The sequence below is a fragment of the Dromiciops gliroides genome, chromosome 1 (genome assembly GCF_019393635.1).
Source record: "Dromiciops gliroides isolate mDroGli1 chromosome 1, mDroGli1.pri, whole genome shotgun sequence".
Lineage (NCBI taxonomy): Eukaryota > Metazoa > Chordata > Mammalia > Microbiotheria > Microbiotheriidae > Dromiciops > Dromiciops gliroides.
Genome location: NC_057861.1, coordinates 569,840,670 through 569,857,719, shown reverse-complemented (window position 1 = coordinate 569,857,719; position 17,050 = coordinate 569,840,670). Strand labels below are relative to the sequence as shown.

Genomic DNA, 17,050 nt, shown 5'->3' with positions numbered 1-17,050 from the left:
TGGGCAGTAAATGAGCCTAACACTCATCAGAATTGGTTCAAAGACCTTAATCTCATTAGAATTGGCTCAAGGAGGGAATAATGTACACACTCAATTGGGTGGAATAATCTCTCTAAACCTGAAGGAAAATAGGAGGGGAAGGGGATAAAGAGAGAGGGGCAAAAGAAGGAAGGGCAGAGTGGGGGAGGGGACAGACAGAAGCAAATCCCTTTTGAAGAGTGATAGGATGAAAGAAGATGGATAATAGAATAAATATCATGGGGAAAGGAATAGGATGGAAGGGAAACAATTAACAATAATAATCATGAAAAAGAGAAAAGGGGGGAAAATTGTACAAAAAATATTTTAGCAACTCTTGGAGGAGGCTAAGAATTGAGAATCAAGGGAATGTCCATCAATTGAGGAATGATGGAAAAGGCTGTGTTATATGATTGTAGTGGAATGGTCTTGTGCTACAGGAAATGACAAACAGGATGATCCCTGAAAAACCTGGAAAGACTAATGAACATTGATGTATAGTGAAGTGAGCAGAGCTGGGAGGACATTGTGCATAGTGACAGCAGTATCGTTCAATGAGAAATTGTGAATGACTTAACTACTCTCAGCAATGCAATGATCCAAGACAATCCCAAGGAACTAATGAGGAAACTTACTATGCACCCCTATAGAAAGAACTGATAAAAAAAAATAAACACTTGTGGATTGTACATATATAACCTGATTGCGATCTTGTGGAGGGGGGAGGAATGGGAGGGAGAAAAATTTGGAACTCTAAATCTTATGAAAATGAATGTTGAAAACTACCCTTACATGTAACTGGAAAATAAAATAAATGTTTGTTGCTGGAAAAAAAAAAAAAGACTTGAACACCGAGTTTGGAAATGAAGAAAGACCAAGTGCTAAGGAAGGTAATTGTGGTGCCTCCGGGACACATTAAGAGAGCAGCAGTTCATGGCTAAGTGTTTGCATATGGGGGAAAAACCTTAGCAGTCACTTAAAGCTCTTTGAATTCCAAGCTAGTCATATGATTTTCAAACCATGGTCTGGCCCAGGAAAATAAGAGATAAATGAAATGGTAGGGAGAAGATAAAAGAAAAGAGACTACAAAATAAGGAAGATGAAGAATATGGAAGATGAAATTAAACTTTCCAAAGGAAGATATAGATACTGATATGCAAATTCAGTAATTTAGCCTAAGTAGTAAGAAACCAGATCCAGACAAGTGAAAACTGAATTATTAAATATTTTAAAGAAATGAAATATAAAACATATATTAATATGACATGTAGAATATACCATATTACTATATCAATTGCATTACTATAGTAATGGTACATGTTATGGAATATGCAATAAATATTATAAAGCTTGCAGTTTTCATTATCAAAGAATTTGCTTTAAAAACAGGTAAAATATTTATAAGCAGTAATAATAGCATATTGGTGCTAGTTTATTAATAGTTATTAATATTAATCATCATTATTAATACATTAATTGCATAAATGTATTAATATACTAGTGTGTATAACCTTGTTTTGACATATTACATAATATAATATTAATATATGATACAATATAGAATCAAAAGTTTCAATAATAAAGAAATTTGCTTTAATAAGTAGATAAAATCATTTATAAATAGTGTAAATAGGATATTGATGCTACAATAGAAAGTATACTGGATTTGTAATTTTAAAAAACCTAGGCTCAAATAACAGATCTGTCATTTAATACCTGTGTGGTTCTGGGCAAGTGATTTTACTTCACTGGGCTTCAGTTCTCTATCAGTATTATTACAAGTATGTATACGTCTATCCAAGTTTAGGTCCTATGAACTTCTATTTGTATATGTTTATATTTACACATTACATTTATATGGCAGTGGATACTTTTACTATCTTCTCTTAAAGACAATACCATTTCTCTTATGAATTTGCCTAGAAAACCTTTTTTTTTTTGCCTCAGAAAAAAAAGGTAAACTTCAAATCACATGTCCAAATTACCTGAAACTTCAAATTAATAAGGTCCAAATTAATGAGAATGTATTGTACCACTAATCAAATTACCAAACACGATTAAAAGCCTAATTGTTATTCTGTTATGAGATTTTGTCCTCTTCTAGTATCAATGTCATATAAAAATACTTCACTGTAGTTATTAATTTTTCCCTAATTTGAATGTTTTGTACCCTCAATTCCAACTCCAATTGTAACTTCAGTGAGATAAAGAACTTCTTATATTGTATTAACAGAAGTAATGAAGCCCAGATATATGTACACACATATATATGTATGTATCAGTACACACACACACACATACACACACATAATTGGTTGATCAGTTCATCTGTGTCAAAAATTCTAAGTGAAGAAACTTCTATCAATGTAGATCTATAGCTACTCTGTCAATTTAGTTGCATAAAACTGCCTTGGGCATTAAAAAGCTAAGTGACTTACCCAGCATCATATAATCAATCAATAAATCAAGGAGAATTTATTAAGGGCCTACTATGAGCCAGTCAATATGCTAACTTTTAGAATATAACTACACAAACTAAAACAATCTCTAGTCATAATGAGCTTACAATCTAATGGGGAAGACAATATATATCAAAATATATATAGCAAGAATACAAAGTTGATAAATATAAATACATACAAATTAGTTAAATTTAAGAATTTTGGGTGGGTGGGCACTAGCAGTTGGTAGCATCAGAAAAAGATTGATGATGATGCTGCTTGAACAATTGCATTTCCCCCCCAATTATTTGGCATTTATTGTGCACACAATTTAAGGGGTACTGATAGACCTCAGAATAAACAAAACTTGGTTAGAATTCACATGTTACTAGAAAATTTACAAACTGACTGTGTTCTTTAACCATGTTTATTAAAAAAAAATTTCTGTTAATAATTTTTCTCCTTCCTACCTCTGAGAGGGGGGTGTGGGGAGGGAAAGAGAAGGGAACTCACCTTATAACAAATATGTATGTCAAACTAAATAAATCCCCATATTAGCCATTTCAAAAAAAAACAAACACATGTCTCATTCTTCACCTACGATCCATTACCTCTCTATTAGGGCATAAAGAGCATGCTTCCTCATTGGTCCTTGAGAGGGATTCTATGAAAGAGAGGTAAGGCAGGATTATATTCCAGACATGAGGAACAGTCAGTTCAAAGGCATAAAAATGTGAGAAGGACATAAAGTAACCAAATCTGGTGGGTCACAAAATTCAGGAGTCAGAGTAATATGCAATGAAACTGGAAAGATAGGTTGGACCAGGTTGTGTGGGGCTTTAAAAGTTAAACAGGAGATTTTATATTTTTTCCTAGAGGCAATAAGAAGCCACAGGAATTAAGTGGGGGTGGGGATGTCATATAGTATGGTCTTCACTTAAGGAAAACTACTTTGGCAACAAGTATATATGATGGACTGGAGTAATGGAAGACTTCAGGAAGGGAGTCAACTTTGTATTCTTGCTATATATATTCCCCATTAGATTGTAATGTAATGTAAATTAATTAAATTGATTACAATAATCCAGGAGAAAGAAGATGATGTCATGCATTTAAATTGTTATCCATGTGAGTGGAGAGAAGATTGAAGAGATGTTGTAAAGTTAGAAATGGCACAATTTGGTACCTGATTAGATATCTAGGGGGTGAGAGGGTGAGGATTCTAGGATCACTGCAAAAGTATTACTATCAGAATGTAAGGGTGTTTGTATATTTGACAGAAATAGGGAAGTTGGAAGATGTGAGAGCTTGGGGATATGATAACAAAAGCCAATATGTCAGAGGCATAATTGGAACCCAGGTTTTCTTGTTTCTGAGACTGGATCTCTTTCCAGTATGCCTTGTGTCTTCTCATATGGCATAATTTATTCCATTCAATTAACATATCAATATTAAACTCAAGATCATACAACAGTCATCTTCAGCTTTAGTCACTAAAATATTATAGCATTGCAACAAACAGGGAAGCCTTACATGTGTAATACTGTCATATATGATAACATTTTTTTTTAGTGAGGCAGTTGGGGTTAAGTGACTTGCCCAGGGTCACACAGCTAGTAAGTGTGTGTTAAGCGTCTGAGGCCAGATTTGAACTCAGGTACTCCTGACTCTAGGGCCGGTGCTCTATCCACTGCACCATCTAGCTGCCCATATGATAACATTTTATAATTCGTTTTGAAGGTATAAATAAATGTTTATGAGATTTTAAAAAATAGCATCTGTGGTAAAAAGTGAAAGCTTTTAACAGTCGGTTAGAATAACTGAAGGACGCCAGTTTTTGAAGGACCACCCTTTCGGGGAGGAGACTGTGCTAAGCACTCCACTTCCCGGGTGCGAGCTTAAAAGCAAGGAGAGAATGGAAGTTGGGCTCTTTTTCACTAGCTCGCTCGACTGGCTCACTTGGCACACACATGCTGACTCAGGTTCGATAGCGTGGTCCTTGGTGATCGGCCTGGTCCTCTGTAATAGCACGCACTTGACGCGGTTCTCAACCTCAGAGGTGGCTTTGGGATTTTGGTGAGTTCTATACGGAATATAGACTAAGCTTAGATCTAAGACTATTTATTTGTATTTCTACTTTCCTATCTCTCTAATCAACATCATCTTCTTTTGTTGGCTAATTAATTCCCAAACAATAAAAGCTCTAACTAAAGCTCAGAGGCTTCTTTCACTTACTGGTCTGGGATATATATAAGGGAAAGGTTAAAGGGGAGTTTAATGCTCTTGCATCCAATTTTAAATCTCACACATCTGTATCTCTCTCCTACACTCAAATGATCTGGTCAGTTAGTACCTCACTAATCTAAAAAAGGACCACTCCTGCCAGTGTCTCTAACATAATAATATTATGAAGAATTGAGTTTTCTTCCTTTTCTTATCTCATACTGTGGATTGAAGTTTTTATGTAGTATGTTATCTTTATAAGGAACTGCAACAAGCCTGACATCCAAAACGATGGAGGAATTGTCTTCCAGAAATACACTTTTAAAATATTTTGTCCCACTGATTTTATTTAAAATAAGGTGTACAGCACCATGAGAAGATCTTTACAAATCAGGATCCCCATATGCATAATAATTAACTTCTCTTACAAAAGAGCAATACCTGCTAAACCCAAATCAACAACACCCCCCCCCCCATCCTTTTTGGCATGAACTGAGAAGTAGAATGGTTTACTGATACAGGTTATGCATGCTAAATCTGGCAGCACAGCCCATCATGTGATCAGCAATGTTAGCAGTAGGCTGTTTCCTTTATTTAAAAAAAGGTAAATATGTTCTCTTTTGCCTTGATCCACAGCTTGGTTCGGTTTAATCATTTTCACAACAGATAAATCTTTCTGGCATACAAGGAAAAGAGGAAATATGTGACAGGCTCTCTCTTGTTTCATTGTAGGTCCAACAATCTGGTTTTCATTGAATGAATGGAGTTTTTAGTTCTCTTCCTACAACATTTTCCTTTAATTACGATAAAAGACAGTAACTTAATCAAGCATAAATCCTGTTCAAGTGAACATGAAAAAAATAAAGGTTTTAATTTGGGGATGTTGGAAAAGAGGAGAAGAGAAATGGAAAACCTATACAAATCTCTATAAATCTTCACAATTAAAAAGGAAAACAACGAGGAGTAATTAAAATCTTGAAAACAGAAGAATTTTTCCCACTCAAAACTCTGCCCCAAAATAAGAAAATTCTACACTGACATAATAAAATATTTTAAATACTATTTTAAAAACCTTTTAAATCAATTAATCAATAAGCATTAACAAGGATTAAAAAATGAAACTGCACCTACCCTCAAGGCAGTTACAATCAAACTTTGAAAGAAAAATAAAAATATATAAGTATATAAATAATACATACAAAATTGATAAAAGGTGTTTTTAAAATAGATGTTATTAACAGCTTGGGAAATCAGTAAAGGCACTAGTTGATATTTGAGCTGAATCTTGAAGGAAATCAAGGATTCCAAGACCTGAGTTCAAATCCGGCCTCAGAGACTTAACACTTACTAGATGTGTAACCCTGGGTAAGTCACTAAACCCAATTGCCACACCAAAAATGAATGAATCAATGAATCAATGAATGAATAAAAAGAGAAAAAAAAGAAAGGATTGGGGTAAGAAGGTGCATTCCAGGGTAGGGAGTCCATACAAATACACAGAGACAGAAGAGGGAGAATGTTGTGTATGTGGAAGTGAGCAGGCTAGTATGGTTGGACCCCAGAGTATGTGGAGCATGATTATGTATAAGATTATAAATCTAAGAATGCAACTATTAATTGAGTGATTCTTGACACTCTTCTAAAGAGATACTACTCAGTGTTTCAGAAGGTCTTAAACCTTATGTATTTTGTCGATAATGAAGACCAGAAGTTTCAAACTTGCAGTCTATAGCAAGTGGCCAGCAAAATTCCTGAGTACGACCCCAACCAGATTGAAATGTAATTGGGAAATGTTTAACAACAACAAAAAAAGATACAATATAACATAGATAATGTTAATTTGAAGCTTTCTAAGTCAATATGTAGTCATCAGGGATCTGTTTCTATTTGAGTGTAACACTGAAGAAGACTGTTTACTAAATAACATATGGAAACAGGAAGTTCAATTTGACAATTTGCCTGAGCAAGAAAAAGAAAAAAAGAGACACATTCTTACTTATTGCTGCTTCTCTATAATGTTTTATATATTTGTGATGTGTAAACAAAGTATTGCAACTGGTAGCTAGGAGCAGATATAGGAATATTATCCAGAACATTTAGTGCTCAGGATATTAATAATATTGAAACAATATTTACCTTCTAACTAATTTATGAATAATCCCTCAAAAGTGAGAAGTGGATATCTATTTCCATACTATCTTCTTTATATAATTCCTCTCTCTCAATCATATATGTATCTTTCTTGCTCAGGTTTAGGGGTTTGAAATAACTTTCAAATGTAATGACATAGGAAATTCAAGTGCTACAGCATTAGAATGTGAAAAACAACATTCCTGACAATGAACTACTTTCACTGACAATCATCTGAAGACAATCCCTTTGTCACAACTCTCAATGTTCATTGAGAAAAATCTAAAAATAAGAGAAAATTTGGAGTGATGGAAATAAGTAATATGATTATTCCTCTTTTTTGGCCAAAATTGCATTGGTTAATCACTGCCTTGAGTCATATCTAAGGGTAGAACAGGTTTTCTTATAACTTATTTCCAATAACCTTCAAAAATATAACTGTTTAACTTTCAGAAATTAAATGTTAAATCTCAAAAGGAGATAGTTTTCATAATTATGGCAAGTGAGAATTTTTACCTAAACAAAGGATAGACATGATCTCAAAAGATAAAATGGATGATATTTCTAATGCAAAATAGAAAACATTTTGTACAAACAAAATACACATTTGAAAAGTCAGAAAGAAGGGAAACAATTTGCAAATGTTCACAGGAAATTTCTCTAAGAAAGGTATAATATCCAACTTATATGAACTTCATGAGGTACCTAGGTCATACTTACCTTACTTCCAACTCTACTCTTCACTCTCTAGACTTTTCCACTTCCAGCATTTTTTCTTTACCCTGGAAATGCATATGCCCTTTGCCCCTCTCTTCTGATTGATGAGTCCCTGGTTTAGACCAAAATTTCATGAGATGTCCAGACTATGCACACTTTACTCTGACTTCCATTTCTCACTCTTCAGACTTCTCACTAGCAATCTTATCCACTAAACATATCCTCCCATAACCCATACTTCCCAGTTCTATTATGTATTCTCTTCCTTCACTAGAATTTAAACTGTGAGTATAGAATCTATCATGTATTTTAAATGCTTTATCTATTTTAATCTAGCAAAAGAAAGAAACAAAGAAGAAATGCAAGCTATCAACAACCATTAAAACAACCCAAAGTTCCACTTCATATCCATCAAATTGACAAGGATAATAAAAAAGACAAATGGCAATTATTAGAGAGTTGTGGAAGGACAGAAAACCTAATACTCTATTAATGGAACTGTACATTGGTACAACCATTCTGTAAAACAAATTTGAAATATCCTCTCAAAATTACTAAATTGTACATATACTTTGACTCAGCAATATTACTGACTAATAAAGCATGTACCCCAAGGAAGTCAAGGAAGTGAAAAAGGGATCCATATTACAAGGATATAGAAGTATTTTTGCTGGAGCAAAGATCTGGAAACAAAATAGTTCCCTATTATTTGGAGAATGGCTGAATAAATTTTGATATTGTGGTAAAAATTATTGGAACTCATTTGGGAGGGGCCACACCTGGCCCACCCTAAAGTTATGTATGTTACTGAGGTCAGAAGGAGAACTCTCTATAGGCAGTTTTTGAAGGACCTCCCCTTTTAGGGGAGGGAGATTGAATGCTCCTTGAGGGGAGGCAAGGAGTCTTGCAACTTGGCTGCTCTTTCTCTGCTCGGTTTCCTAGTGATGTGAGAAAGCTAGCAGACTTTCCAGAAGTGGTGAGTGAACACAATAAACCCTGCATTCTTTTCAATTAGTTTAATTGGAAACGATCTGGGGATGGCATAGACTTAGGTTAGAGTTAAGAGGATTTATCTGTATTTCTTTTTCCCTATTTCCTTATCTTTGATTCTTATTAATTTCACCTTTGTGGTTTAATTAATTCCCAAGTAATAAAATCTGATCCTTTTGTGGAAAAGGAGGTGTAGGGAGCAGCTAGATGGCGCAGTGGTAAAGCACCAGCCCTGGATTCAGGAGTACCTGAGTTTAAATCCGGCCTCAGACACTTGACACTTACTAGCTGTGTGACCCTGGGCAAGTCACTTAACCCTCATTGTCCTGCAAAAAAAAAAAAAAGGAGTTGTAAGGCTCCTTTCTTATTGGCCTAGGAGAAATATCTAAAAGGGCAGTTCGGAGGGAAGGGAGCTTTGAACATAGAGGTCCCTCATTATTTCTGAGACCCCAATATTTCACCAAGTCACCCAATTAATGCTCCATATATTAAATTTCAGCCCCTACAATATACAAATATGTATGAGAATCCAGCATTAAATGGCTAACACTGCCCAAGCATTGAGATCATGCAAGATCATGCAAATGTGTGAGTAACATGCTCTTATCTATGAAAAAGTATTAGGAGAAATGCAGAAAGCCTGTGACTATGAATGTCTAGACCCAACTGGATTATTGTGATAAGGCCAATATTAGAAGATTCATGTGTATGGCTACTACATGCGTTTGGGGAGTGTTCAACATGAGATGACATTAGTTACTAATGGAACTTAGCCTAACCAACCTATCTGTTGAGGCTGACGTACTGCTATCAGATTTGACCTTGAACTTTTGTCCTCATGTTTTTGTTCAGGGTATGTTGGTGGTACTCAAGTGGTTACCTTCTGTTATTTTCATGTGTCATGGTACCAGAAGGCCTTGCTAAGTCCAAAAGAGAATAATGGCACAAAGAATTAAACTGGAAATAAAAGTGTTGGACCCTGTTTTGAGTGTGTAGCATACCTTTAATCATTGATTCAAAAGGAATTTATTAAGCACCTGCTATATGCAAAGCATTATCATAGGTGCTGAGGATAGAAAGACAAAAATGAAACTAACTGCCTAAAAGAATTTACATTCTGTTGGAGGTACACAACATAGATAAAAGTTTGTAGTCAAAAAGTAATTTCCTGAAAAATATAGAGCTAATAATTTGCCTGGAGGGTGTTGCAAAAATTTTCTAAATCCAACAAAGAAAAAGAAAGCAAAGTCTCCAAGCCATTTAAAGATAGCTTTATTGAGAGAGGTTACCGGTCTTACAATAAAGCCAGTCAATCAGGGGTAGACCTGAAAGACCCGAGCTCTACAGGTCTCTGACTTTTATACTCCTTAAGTGGCTTAAATGCTTACATACCTTACTATTTTAAGACATTAACACTTTACATTTTGTCTATATCACAAAGTCAAATGGTACAGTTCAAACATTCAGTTGAGATTCTGAAACTCTTACAGATGTTCCTTTAACTATTAATCGACAGGGAGGTCCTCAGTTTTGGACAGAAAGGTCACGTCCTTTTGGCTGATTGGTTGACCACCTAGGACATCAACTTAGGGACCAAGTGTTCATATATATGACAAAGCATCCTGGTCATTCATGATCTCAAATGAGCTGATTCATCCTCTTCAGCTTGAGGAATACTATCTTTATTTTATTTATTTATTATTTTTTTGCAGGGCAATGAGGGTTAAGTGACTTGCCCAGGGTCACACAGCTAGTGTCAAGTGTCTGAGGCCAGATTTGAACTCAAGTCCTCCTGAATCGAAGGCCAGTGCTTTATCCACTGCACCACCTAGCTGCCCCCAGGAATACTATCTTTAGAAGTTGTGGTTAACCACAATGTACAACAATGAATACAGTGCAAGAGATGTAGTTATTCAGAACAAGAGCAAGTTCACAATTCATTAATACCTGAAAATACTAATGTAATACTAATGCATGAGCTTAAGCTACTAAGAGTATATAAAGAATAATTACATAATATCTATGCTCTATACAAAGAACACTTAAAGTAAATCACCACTTGTAGTCTATAATACTGATTGCTATCACAATTAAATATTTAAGGGGTGGGGAAAATCTCACTCAAGGGAGGGTTAAAGAATCAGCAAAGATCTCATATAGGAGGTGGCATCTCTAGTTCTACTATTTGGATAAAAATATGGCTATACAAAACCAGAAGAAATGATAGTTATAACCTGGATCTGGGTTTAACAAGGATTAGGTAGCCAAGACTCAGGTCTTGTCTCTGTCCTCAGGATCAATCTTAACCAAGAAATTTTTTTTTCATACCCCTAACCAAATGATGACAAGAAGGAAATAGGGTACAATCAAGAATTCATTCACTCTACGGCAAATGAGCTATCTTCTTTATTCCTGCCATGACACTATTATAAGCCTCTCATGGAAATGGTAACCTGATATTCCCTTATCCATGTTATTCCTACATCTTGTACCTTCTTCCTCAGAGCTTTCAATCATTTAAAAGATCTTTAAAAAAAACCCCACAAAAATCCCCTATGTAATAATTTTACATGATACTTTCAAAACTATCATTCTTGCCTGTGCTTCCTTCTGCACTCCCTTTTGTTCCCTTTTGTGCATTCTTAAAACTAGCAAAGGTACTATTTTTGTTGTTGTTGTTTACATTACTAACAGTTTCTCCCAACCCCTACCTGTTAAAAGATGGGGGAAATCCCTTGTAACAAATTAGAATAGTCAAAGAAAACAAAACCACATAGTGGTCATGTCCAAAAATTTCTTTCTCCACCATGAATTCATCACCTCTCTGTAAGGAAGTGGATAATATGTTTGACCGTCAGTTACCTAGAGACATAATTGAGCATTTCATTGATCAGAGATGTTAAGTCTTTCAAAGTTTTTCTCTTTACAGTATTGAGCTTGTATAACTTATTTTCATGTTTTTTTTCCACCCTATTCGGCATCAATTAATAGCATCCAGCATTCTCTGAAATATCCTTTCATCATTTTTTATTGTGCAACAATACTCCAAACAATGATACTCTTTAATTTTTATTTTCCTCCCTTTTCATCCCACTATCCTCATCAGAATCAAAGTTTATTTTGTTTTCAGCTATCCTGTCCCAGATATTATCTTAATTAACTATATTAATATGTAGTTCCAGTTGACCCAGTCCAGCTCCTCTGCAAAGATGCCTGGTCCTTCAGGGTTTTGCCCTTTCAGCAGGTTCTATACATCTTGAAGAAATAGTTCAGCTTCCCATAGTTGACAGTTCTTCCTGTAGGATGATTTAGAAAACTCCTTCCTAGAAAGATCTGAGGGGGACCAAGGAATGGAACTATTGTGAAGTCTTTTGCTTTCTAAGGATATGAGGAAGGTAAAATTGTTTTCTTATAATAATGGTAGATGTATGGTCACTTGGAAAAAGAGTATCTTTCAGATGATTTAATGGCAATCTCACATACCTTGATTAAGGTGAGGAGCATCTTCTCAGGTCTCTAAATAATTAAAAATTTGTTATCAACCCTTTGATAGTGTTCCTTGACAACGGGAGGCTTTAGCTGATTGTCCAGGGGGGATGCTGAGTGAGTGGCATTAAAGGGATAAGTCTTGGTATCAATTTAGATCCTGGGAAAGTCTCATATAAGAAACTTGTGATCTCCAATTACTTTACTGCAGATGACACTAACCCATGATGGTTAGTTACTCTGTCAGAAGTGATTTCATTGGTGGTATGGTCATGATATTTCTGATATTGTTCCCATTTGTGGTTTGCTATTTTACATCAGGAAAAGTACTTATAATTACCCCCTAATAAAACTCCCTACTGCATAAGATTGAACTTAACTTTTTCATTTTTCTATTTGGATTAAATTCCTCTCATTCTTGTCTTCTTCCTAAATTCAGAATTATTTTAAAATCTGTATGACATACTTTAGGTCCTCCAAAACTATAGATGATTTTGAATGCCATCCAAAAGAGTCAGTATAGATGGCTTGGTAAATGATGGCTATTAAATACCCAAGTGGGAAATATGGGTTCCCCAGAACCCAAAGATTAAGAAATATCTGGACTCTCAAAAAAATAAAAAATAAAATTTAAAAGAACAAACAACAACAACAACAACAACAAACCAACCAAAAAAAAAAAAAGAAATATCTGGACTCTCAATTTAGCCTGGAGTGGGGCAAGTGTTGGTAGTTTATTATGGAAAATAACTAAAATCATTTAAGTTTTCCCCATTTGATATATCCCCCCCACCAAAAAATAAAAAACAAAAACAAAAGAAACAAACAAAAAAACCATACAACACAACTAAGTTAGGTTGAGGTTGAATCTTGAATTTTCTTAGTGTTGAACTCTGACTCTCTGTCTCTCTATTTGATCTATGGCTTCTGGAACTATGGCTTCAGTCAATCTAATCAATATTTTATCACCAGTATCCTCTCAACCCTTCTGGAATATGTTTAAAAAACTTGTGCACAGAGACAGCAATATTGTTTAATGAAGAACTGTGAATGACTTTACTATTCTCCACAATACAATGATCCAAGACAATCCCAAAGGACTATTGATGAAACATACTATCCACCTCCAAAGAAAGAACTGATATTGATGGAACAGACTGAAGCATGCTATTTTTCACTTTTTTCATTTTTTTCTTTTAATCAAGTTTTCTTGTGCAAAATGACAAATATGGTAATGCTTTATATAATCATATATGTATAATCCATATATTATTGTTTGGCACCTCAGGGAGGGGGAAGGGGAATGAGGGAAAGAGGGATAAAAAAGTCAGAACCCCAAACTATAAATAAAAAATGTTTATTATTAAAAAATTAATTAATTTTTAAAATTTTTAAACTTTTTTTTAAAAAAGAAACCTGAAGAAATCAGAAAAGACAAACAAAACTCATCCATACATTTTTTAAAATCTGAAAATATGTGCAATGAACCACATTCATTGAATTTCTATCCCTGAAAAGGAATAGCATGGTTCTCATATCTCTTCTTTGGAGCTCTCCCTGGTCTCTGTAATTTTGTAACATCCATTTTGTAAGATTTTGAGTTTTTTCTTTTGGTTTACATTGTTGTACTCACTATGTATATTGCTTTAGTCATATTATCACATTAGTTTTCTATTACACTCATATACTGCTTGTTTAGCTATTCCCCAATCAAGGGGCATTCCCCTCCCCCCAATTCTTTGCTATCACAAAAAGGAATGTTATAAATGTTTTAGTGTGGGGGGCCTTTGTTCTTATCAATAGTCTTCTTTTGGTTTTTTAAAGAAAAGTCCTTTATTTTGTAGACATGAGTGTATGCAATAAAATAGTGATGCTACTGAAGTCACTTAATTACTAAGAATTACCAGTATCTTGAAAGACAGCAAATAATTTAATAATAATAATAAACAACTCATATCTTCCTCTTTGTCTTCCTTGTCCTTTGCATCTCCTTCATTTTGATCTGATTTGCCATTGTTCTGCATGACTTTGGCAAATACTTTGACATCACCCTTCTTTGCTGCATCTACTGCTTCAACCAAACTGACTCATAAGTGGCCAAGTTGTCCTGAGGCTAAGGCAGCACTGAATATACTGAAACTGAGGAGAGGTCAGTGTGTTCTGAATCTCTTCTACAGTCTGTGGAAGAGATTCTCCAGAGGGAAGATAAGGCAGCAATCACTCTTGGACTTCAGCATTAGCCAGAATAGGAGTCATGATCTCTGGAGTTTGTACATTGACCAAGTCAACTGAATTTGGTACACGGCTTGGACTACTTGCAGAAGCAATTGCTTGAACACTGGGTACTGGTGTAGCATGAGTAGAAGGAAAAGTGGAAGATGGGGTTACAAAACTTGACTGGCTCCAGGAGCTTGATGAAGAACTACTTGTTGGAGGCCCTTCACTCCCCAGTAAGCTAGCCAGACCAAGACCTGTCAGTGCACCAAAACCACCAAGTCCTCCCAAGCCAGTTGGTCCAATAAGTTACATGAGCTGGTTATGACTCATGTTACTCAAAAGGCTCTGCAAACCACTTCCACCTCCAAGTGCTGAAAGTCCATGACCTCCACTTCTGCTTGTAACCAAAGCTCCTGGCATAGGTGGATTATTCAAATATTCATTTACTTTCTTGAAATGTTGCTCATCCTTTTCAGTTTTACATCCAAAAGAAAAGTTGCTTTGGTCCTGCCTTGAACTTCAGTACATATACTCTACCCACTGAGGTACTCCCTTAAAATAATTAAGTTATCTTCTGTGGTACCAGAAGTCCTATCTTTCCATCAGAAATGAAAGAGGGAGGGGCAGCTAGGTGGAACAGTGGATAAAGCACTGGCCTTGGCTTCAGGAGGACCTGAGTTCAAATCCAGCCTCAGACACTTGACACTTAACTAGCTGTGTGACCCTAGGCAAGTCAATTAACCCCCATTGCCCCACAAAAACAAACAAAAAGACATGAATGAGGGAGGGACAGCTAGGTGGTGCAACGGATAAAGCACTGACCCTGGATTCAGGAGGACCTGAGTTCAAATTCGACCTCAGACACTTGACATTAGCTGTGTGACCCTGGGCAAGTCACTTAACCTTCATTGCCCTGCAAAAAAAAAGAAAAGAAAAGAAAAGGAAAAAAAAAGAAACGAATGAGGGAATCATCAGTTTGTTGGATGTATACAAGCCCTTTCCGTTTATCTGGGGTAACTGTAGTTCCTTTTAATGACATTTTTTCTGCCCAAAACTCCACCAAATATTTTCTGGATGAGTCTTGGGAGCCTGGAACCATGCTTGGAAAAAAAAGCACCTGACGTCATTCTGGGGCCTGGCTTGTGGGCCATGGGTGAAGTAGTGACTACAGCTCACTCTTCCTCCTCTATATCAACAGTCTTCTTGAAGAAGCTTAGTACTGCAATCTCTATGTCACAGAGTATTGACATTTATGTCACTTTACTTGCATAATTCAAAATTGCATTTCAAAATGGTTACACTCATTTACAACTCCACCAACAATGCACCAATGTGCCCATTTTAGTACTTTTTTTTCTTTCTTTCACCTAGTTATATCATTCTTTCTCTTTTTTTTCTCTGTGTTGAGTAAGGAGTTAAGTAAAATTCCCTCTTCTCTCCTCCCATTTGATTTGTTTGATAGTTTGACATTTTTTTAATTTTCTGTGCCTTTTTCTAAAAAGCATTTGTTTTCCTAATGTTCTTCCATCCTTGAACTCTTGAGGGATAACCACCTCTTGCCATATAACCCAGAAAATTTTAGTCAGCTTTTGTATGAGCAGTGGACCTCCTTCCTTGTAGATCTCTGCTGGAATGAAATCAATACCAAGTGCTTTATCACATGTTAGGAGCCTAAAGGCATTCAGAACTTCATCTTCAGTTGGAATTTCAGCTAAAGAGGGATTGACTTCAACCTGAGGTCAATGGTTTCAGTATTAGTTGATGATGGTCTGTTGAGAACACAATGAAAGTTATCATCATACCTCTCCAGGATCATGTCTTTATCACTGATCAGTTTGAGTTCTTTGATATTGAATAGTTGATACACCAAAAGTCTTTGGCCCATAAAGAACCTTTAGGGCATCATAGAAAGACTTTAGATTATTACTGTTTCTGGAGCAGCTAGGTGGCACAGTGGATAGAGCACCAGCCCTGGATTCAGGAGGACCTGAGTTCAAATCCGACCTCAGACACTTAACACTTACAAGCTGTGTGACCCTGGGCAAGTTGCCTCACCAAAAAAAAAAAAAAAAAGATTATTACTGTTGGCATAAAATTGAATTTCATCTGCCTTCCTACTTAGCCAAGACTTCTGGATCTCTCTAAGCTTTGCTTGCACTTTTGATACTTAAATTCTGCTTTTTAATAGACAGATGAACTATCCTACTGATAAATTCATTGTTCCCATTTCTCATTTAGTAGCCTATGAATTTCCCCATTATTTTCACCAAATGAATCCTTATATTTCCAAGTGTTTTGGTCTACCTGAGTAAATGCAGCACTGTACACTAAGTCTCTGAAAGCTTCCCATTCCTTTTCTAATCCACTGTTGCCAACTGTATGTTGGCTCAGCTTTCCCTCCATGTCAACAGCTCATGCAGAGGAAAGCATTCTAATCTGTTGATGTTTAGTCTTCTGATAGTCATCTTGCCTTACTGAATGTGAATGTCTAGGTTAGAGAGGATAAATCTATGATCAGTCTAGCACTGTTTAATGTTTATTTGGGGGGGGGGGTGTTAGTGGGGCAATGAGGGTTAAGTGACTTGCCCAGGGTCACACAGCTAGTAAGTGTCAAGTGTCTGAGGCTGGATTTGAACTCAGGTACTCCTGAATCCAGGGCTGGTGCTTTATCCACTTCACCACCTAGCTGCCCCAGTCCAGCACTCTTAACCACACATCACCTTCATCATACTCACATCCTGTCTGTCTCTTCTCCTTACAATGACATAGTCTAATAAATGCCAATGTTTGCTATGAGGGTGTATCCACAAACTTTTGAATTAACTTTT

The 17,050-nt window shown here is 35.8% G+C and overlaps 1 protein-coding gene and 1 pseudogene across 1 annotated transcript in view; both read right to left on the bottom strand.

Annotated features, from left to right (window-relative positions):
• ROR2 (receptor tyrosine kinase like orphan receptor 2) overlaps positions 1–17,050 on the bottom strand; it is a 301,924-nt gene that overhangs the window by 173,505 nt on the left and 111,369 nt on the right. The window lies entirely within an intron of this gene.
• On the bottom strand, positions 13,892–15,349 carry LOC122737343 (annotated as a pseudogene).